Source organism: Scomber japonicus, chromosome 14, assembly GCF_027409825.1.
Source record: "Scomber japonicus isolate fScoJap1 chromosome 14, fScoJap1.pri, whole genome shotgun sequence".
In the NCBI taxonomy this organism is placed as follows: Eukaryota; Metazoa; Chordata; class Actinopteri; order Scombriformes; family Scombridae; genus Scomber; species Scomber japonicus.
The window spans coordinates 503,660-511,256 of record NC_070591.1 but is presented as its reverse complement, the minus strand read 5'-3'; the positions used below and the strand labels follow the sequence as shown (position 1 = coordinate 511,256).

Genomic DNA, 7,597 nt, shown 5'->3' with positions numbered 1-7,597 from the left:
ATATCATTTAAATGACATTTGCACCATTTTTACCAAAAGTCAGACTGAATGCTCCTGAAAATGTCAAATGGTGTAACCACAAAAGAATGATAGATATTAAATATTGTATCAGCTACAGTGTGTTTAAGTGAACTTATACTAATAATGACTTCATTTAAAACATGTAAATGTTTCCTGGTCTCCATGGTAACCAGATGAAATGTAATATTTAGAACAATAGTATTCCATTAGCTTTATTTAATATAAAAGTTATAATGTAAGATCATGCCTAACTAGTTGATATGGTGTTAGGTAGGAAGGAAGGAAGGAAGGAAGGAAGGAAGGAAGGAAGGAAGGATGTAAGATCATGCCAAACTAGTTGATATGGTGTTAGGTAGGAAGGAAGGAAGGAAGGAAGGAAGGAAGGAAGGAAGGAAGGTGTTTTATTGACTATTTACTGTTTTTAAGCAAGTTGAATTATTTGGTACAAAGTTTTTATGGTTACACCACTTAGACATTTTTACCATAATCCTCTAATATATTCTCTCTAAATGGATTAAAAGCAGAAATTTGATGCTGGGTCCACAAAAACAGAATGTGTGAAGTTATTCATACGTTTAAATTTAAACTGAACCTCGTGGAGACTAAACATCAGTGATAAAAACATATTTAAAGAGTCAGTTATGAATCTCTTTAAATAACAACAACAACATTATAGTTTATATCTGTTCAAGTTTATATGAACCATGTTTGACTATAAGGAAAATATCATTATTATTATTATTATTATTATCATTATTATTATTATTATTATCATTATTATTATCATTATCATTATCATTATCATTATTATTATTATTATTATTATTATTATCATTATTATTATTATTATTATTATTATTATTATTATTATCATTCTTCGTATCTTTTGACATGAAGTTCTGTAATGAGCTGAATCTGTTTTCAGGTTCTGAGCGTTTGATTCGTTCTCCCTGCAGCAGTAGACGGGTGGAGTTAACGTTCTCCCTGCAGCAGTAGACGGGTGGAGTTAACGTTCTCCCTGCAGCAGTAGACGGGTGGAGTTAACGTTCTCCCTGCAGCAGTAGACGGGTGGAGTTAACGTTCTCCCTGCAGCAGTAGACGGGTGGAGTTAACGTTCTCCCTGCAGCAGTAGACGGGTGGAGTTAACGTTCTCCCTGCAGCAGTAGACGGGTGGAGTTAACGTTCATATTGTAATTAAAGTGAGTCATGTGATGTGAAGCCGAACCCTGCAAACAGCCTGAAGGTAATTATTATAATTATTATAATAATTATTATATTAATAATAATTATTCATAAAGAGAAGTTCTGCAGACGCTGTTAAAACGATTCAACAGTAAATTCTGAGTTGTTTCTGCTTTTATTAACGTTTAAAATAGTCAAAATGTTTCTCTGATCAGTGACATCACTCTGATGCTGCTGCTCGCTGACCTTAACTAGTAGATATACATACATATACACATATATATATATATATATATATATATATATATATGTATATGTATAATATATAATATATATATATGTATGTGTATATGTATTTATGATTAGTATAGATGAAACACACTCACCGACTTTCTCTCCGGCCATCTTGGCGATGCTGCGATGCGACAGGAAGTTTGCCATTTCAGAGTCAGACTGAGAGTTCGGAGGGAAGCTGCTGCTGTTATACTCTCTGCAGGTGAACACACCCCCCCCCCCCTCAGGGACAGGTGTGTCTGCAGGTACCCCCCCCCCCCCCTCCCCTCTCAGGGTGTGTCTGCAGGTAACCCAGGTAACTGCAGGTGAGCATGCTCAGACTGACAGGGAGGGAGGGAGATGTGCTCGTCTCTACAGGAGTGTCTGCAGGGTCGACCTGTCACACAGGTCTGAGACACACACACACCCACACACACACACTCTCTCTCACACACACACACTCACACACAGACACACCCACACACACCCTGACTCTGGACTGCAGGCTGCATGAGAGCAGCTGAGGTGAACCCTCATAGATCAGTACAGGAATGTACAAGTGTTTGTGTCTAGGTGTGTGTGTGTGTGTGTGTGTGTGTGTGTGTGTGTGTGTCCTCCCTCCACAGGAATGTAAAGAAGCATCATGACTCATAAACAGGTTATATTTCAGTGTTTTATGATCATTGAACCAATCAGAATCAGTTCAACATCACAAACACTGAATGAGCCAATCAGGACGCAGACTGTTGATTTTAATAGCAGCTGCATCAGAAAAAGGAAGTGTGTGTGTGTGTGTGTTTGTTTTCCTATCCTGGTGGGGACCGACTCCTGGTTTCCATGGGAACGAGCAAACAGCCTCCTGATAGGACTGGTCCCCACAAGGTTGGTGAACCCCAGAGGTCACACGTGGTACTGCAGTGTGGGGACCTTTAGAAAGGCTGGAACCCGGTCAGGGTCCCCACGAGGTAGTAAAACAGGTATGTGTGTGTGTGTAATAACTTCATATCTCTTCATGTCAGTAAATAAGGTTATTGATGGTCATGTGATCAGCTGAATATTAATCTGCAGTTATTTTTATGATGATATTTTCAGTTCATGTTTATGTTGATTTGTGTGTTTCTGTTGTCATGGTGACGCTAAACAACAACTGCTCTCTGAAAGTCTCACCTGTCGATCAGCTCCAGCAGGTGGCAGCAGGTCGGTCTGTCTGTCTGTCTGTCTGTGTGTGTGTGAGAGTATCTACACACAGTGAACCATTGATGCAGGAAGTTCATCCTCTGCTTGTTTAACTAGCTGGGAGGCGTTCATGGTCCAGATCAATCAATCAATCAATCAATCTTTATTTATAAAGCTCCAAATCACAACAGAGTCATGTGAAGGCTCTTTCCACATAGAGCAGGTCTAAACCCAACTCTTCAGGTTTCATTTAAAGAGACCCGACATTCCCACATGAGCAGCACTTGGTGACAGTGGAGAGAAAAAACTCCTTTTTTCCTGTCTGCTACCACTCACCTGCTGCTCCTGTCTGCTACCACTCACCTGCTTCTCCCTGTCTGCTACCATTCACCTGCTGCTCCCTGTTCTCCTCCTGTCTGCTACCACTCACCTGCTTCTCCCTGTCTGCTACCACTCACCTGCTGCTCCCTGTTCTCTTCCTGTCTGCTACCACTCACCTGCAGCTCCCTGTCTGCTACCACTCACCTGCTGCTCCCTGTTACCACTCACCTGCTGCTCCCTGTCTGCTACCACTCACCTGCTCCTCCTGTCTGCTACCACTCACCTGCTGCTCCCTGTCCTCCTCCTGTCTGCTACCACTCACCTGCTGCTCCCTGTTCTCCTCCTGTCTGCTACCACTCACCTGCTGCTCCCTGTTCTCCTCCTGTCTGCTACCACTCACCTGCTGCTCCTGTCTGCTACCACTCACCTGCTGCTCCTGTCTGCTACCACTCACCTGCTGCTCCTGTCTACTACCACTCACCTGCTGCTCCTGTCTGCTACCCCTCACCTGCTGCTCCTGTCTGCTACCACTCACCTGCTGCTCCTGTCTGCTACCACTCACCTGCTGCTCCTGTCTGCTACCACTCACCTGCTGCTCCCTGTCTGCTACCATTCACCTGCTGCTCCTGTCTGCTACCACTCACCTGCTGCTCCCTGTTCTCCTCCTATCTGCTACCACTCACCTGCTGCTCCCTGTTCTCCTCCTGTCTGCTACCACTCACCTGCTGCTCCCAGTTCTCTTCCTGTCTGCTACCACTCACCTGCTGCTCCCTGTTCTCCTCCTGTCTGCTACCACTCACCTGCTGCTCCCAGTTCTCTTCCTGTCTGCTACCACTCACCTGCTGCTCCCTGTCTGCTACCACTCACCTGCTGCTCCCTGTCTGCTACCACTCACCTGCTGCTCCCTGTTCTCCTCCTGTCTGCTACCACTCACCTGCTGCTCCTGTCTGCTACCCCTCACCTGCTGCTCCTGTCTGCTACCACTCACCTGCTGCTCCTGTCTGCTACCACTCACCTGCTGCTCCTGTCTGCTACCACTCACCTGCTGCTCCCTGTCTGCTACCATTCACCTGCTGCTCCTGTCTGCTACCACTCACCTGCTGCTCCCTGTTCTCCTCCTATCTGCTACCACTCACCTGCTGCTCCCTGTTCTCCTCCTGTCTGCTACCACTCACCTGCTGCTCCCAGTTCTCTTCCTGTCTGCTACCACTCACCTGCTGCTCCCTGTCTGCTACCACTCACCTGCTGCTCCCTGTCTGCTACCACTCACCTGCAGCTCCCTGTTCTCCTCCTGTCTGTTACCACTCACCTGCTGCTCCTGTCTGCTACCACTCACCTGCTGCTCCCTGTCTGCTACCACTCACCTGCTGCTCCCTGTCTGCTACCACTCACCTGCTGCTCCTGTCTGCTACCACTCACCTGCTGCTCCCTGTCTGCTACCACTCACCTACTGCTCCTGTCTGCTACCACTCACCTGCTGCTCCCTGTCTGCTACCACTCACCTGCTGCTCCTGTCTGCTACCACTCACCTGCTGCTCCCTGTCTGCTACCACTCACCTGCTGCTCCTGTCTGCTACCACTCACCTGCTGCTCCCTGCTCTCCTCTTGTCTGCTACCACTCACCTGCTGCTCCCTGCTCTCCTCCTGTCTGCTACCACTCACCTGCTGCTCCCTGCTCTCCTCCTGTCTGCTACCACTCACCTGCTGCACCCTGTCTGCTACCACTCACCTGCTGCTCCTGTCTGCTACCACTCACCTGCTGCTCCCTGTTACCACTCACCTGCTGCTCCCTGTCTGCTACCACTCACCTGCTGCTCCCTGTTCTCCTCCTGTCTGCTACCACTCACCTGCTGCTCCCTGTTCTCCTCCTGTCTGCTACCACTCACCTGCTGCTCCTGTCTGCTACCACTCACCTGCTGCTCCTGTCTGCTACCACTCACCTGCTGCTCCTGTCTGCTACCACTCACCTGCTGCTCCTGTCTGCTACCACTCACCTGCTGCTCCTGTCTGCTACCACTCACCTGCTGCTCCTGTCTACTACCACTCACCTGCTGCTCCTGTCTGCTACCCCTCACCTGCTGCTCCTGTCTGCTACCACTCACCTGCTGCTCCTGTCTGCTACCACTCACCTGCTGCTCCTGTCTGCTACCACTCACCTGCTGCTCCCTGTCTATTACCATTCACCTGCTGCTCCTGTCTGCTACCACTCACCTGCTGCTCCCTGTCTGCTACCACTCACCTGCTGCTCCTGTCTGCTACCACTCACCTGCTGCTCCCTGTCTGCTACCACTCACCTACTGCTCCTGTCTGCTACCACTCACCTGCTGCTCCCTGTCTGCTACCACTCACCTGCTGCTCCTGTCTGCTACCACTCACCTGCTGCTCCCTGTCTGCTACCACTCACCTGCTGCTCCTGTCTGCTACCACTCACCTGCTGCTCCCTGCTCTCCTCTTGTCTGCTACCACTCACCTGCTGCTCCCTGCTCTCCTCCTGTCTGCTACCACTCACCTGCTGCTCCCTGCTCTCCTCCTGTCTGCTACCACTCACCTGCTGCACCCTGTCTGCTACCACTCACCTGCTGCTCCTGTCTGCTACCACTCACCTGCTGCTCCCTGTTACCACTCACCTGCTGCTCCCTGTCTGCTACCACTCACCTGCTGCTCCCTGTTCTCCTCCTGTCTGCTACCACTCACCTGCTGCTCCCTGTTCTCCTCCTGTCTGCTACCACTCACCTGCTGCTCCTGTCTGCTACCACTCACCTGCTGCTCCTGTCTGCTACCACTCACCTGCTGCTCCTGTCTGCTACCACTCACCTGCTGCTCCTGTCTGCTACCACTCACCTGCTGCTCCTGTCTGCTACCACTCACCTGCTGCTCCTGTCTACTACCACTCACCTGCTGCTCCTGTCTGCTACCCCTCACCTGCTGCTCCTGTCTGCTACCACTCACCTGCTGCTCCTGTCTGCTACCACTCACCTGCTGCTCCTGTCTGCTACCACTCACCTGCTGCTCCCTGTCTATTACCATTCACCTGCTGCTCCTGTCTGCTACCACTCACCTGCTGCTCCCTGTCTGCTACCACTCACCTGCTGCTCCCTGTTCTCCTCCTATCTGCTACCACTCACCTGCTGCTCCCTGTTCTCCTCCTGTCTGCTACCACTCACCTGCTGCTCCCAGTTCTCTTCCTGTCTGCTACCACTCACCTGCTCCTCCCTGTCTGCTACCACTCACCTGCTGCTCCCTGTCTGCTACCACTCACCTGCTGCTCCTTGTCTGCTACCACTCACCTGCTGCTCCCTGTTCTCCTCCTGTCTGTTACCACTCACCTGCTGCTCCTGTCTGCTACCACTCACCTGCTGCTCCTGTCTGCTACCACTCACCTGCTGCTCCTGTCTGCTACCACTCACCTGCTGCTCCCTGCTCTCCTCCTGTCTGCTACCACTCACCTGCTGCTCCCTTCCTGTCTGCTACCACTCACCTGCTGCTCCCTGCTCTCCTCCTGTCTGCTACCACTCACCTGCTGCACCCTGTCTGCTACCACTCACCTGCTGCTCCTGTCTGCTACCACTCACCTGCTGCTCCCTGTTCTCCTCCTGTCTGCTACCACTCACCTGCTGCTCCCAGTTCTCTTCCTGTCTGCTACCACTCACCTGCTCCTCCCTGTCTGCTACCACTCACCTGCTGCTCCCTGTCTGCTACCACTCACCTGCTGCTCCTTGTCTGCTACCACTCACCTGCTGCTCCCTGTTCTCCTCCTGTCTGTTACCACTCACCTGCTGCTCCTGTCTGCTACCACTCACCTGCTGCTCCTGTCTGCTACCACTCACCTGCTGCTCCTGTCTGCTACCACTCACCTGCTGCTCCCTGCTCTCCTCCTGTCTGCTACCACTCACCTGCTGCTCCCTTCCTGTCTGCTACCACTCACCTGCTGCTCCCTGCTCTCCTCCTGTCTGCTACCACTCACCTGCTGCACCCTGTCTGCTACCACTCACCTGCTGCTCCTGTCTGCTACCACTCACCGGCTGCTCCCTGTTCTCCTCCTGTCTGCTACCACTCACCTGCTGCTCCTGTCTGCTACCACTCACCTGCTGCTCCTGTCTGCTACCACTCACCTGCTGCTCCCTGTCCTCCTCCTGTCTGCTACCACTCACCTGCTGCTCCCTGTCTGCTACCACTCACCTGCTGCTCCTGTCTGCTACCACTCACCTGCTGCTCCCTGTCTGCTACCACTCACCTGCTGCTCCTGTCTGCTACCACTCACCTGCTGCTCCCTGCTCTCCTCCTGTCTGCTACCACTCACCTGCTGCTCCCTGCTCTCCTCCTGTCTGCTACCACTCACCTGCTGCTCCCTGCTCTCCTCCTGTCTGCTACCACTCACCTGCTGCACCCTGTCTGCTACCACTCACCTGCTGCTCCTGTCTGCTACCACTCACCTGCTGCTCCCTGTTCTCCTCCTGTCTGCTACCACTCACCTGCTGCTCCTGTCTGCTACCACTCACCTGCTGCTCCCTGTTCTCCTCCTGTCTGCTACCACTCACCTGCTGCTCCTGTCTGCTACCACTCACCTGCTGCTCCCTGTTCTCCTCCTGTCTGCTACCACTCACCTGCTGCTCCTGTCTGCTAC

The 7,597-nt window shown here is 51.4% G+C and overlaps 1 protein-coding gene across 1 annotated transcript in view; it reads right to left on the bottom strand.

Annotated features, from left to right (window-relative positions):
- Positions 1–7,597, bottom strand: part of LOC128373215 (GTPase IMAP family member 8-like) — a 48,387-nt gene that overhangs the window by 11,126 nt on the left and 29,664 nt on the right. The gene's annotated exons all lie outside the window — the stretch shown is intronic.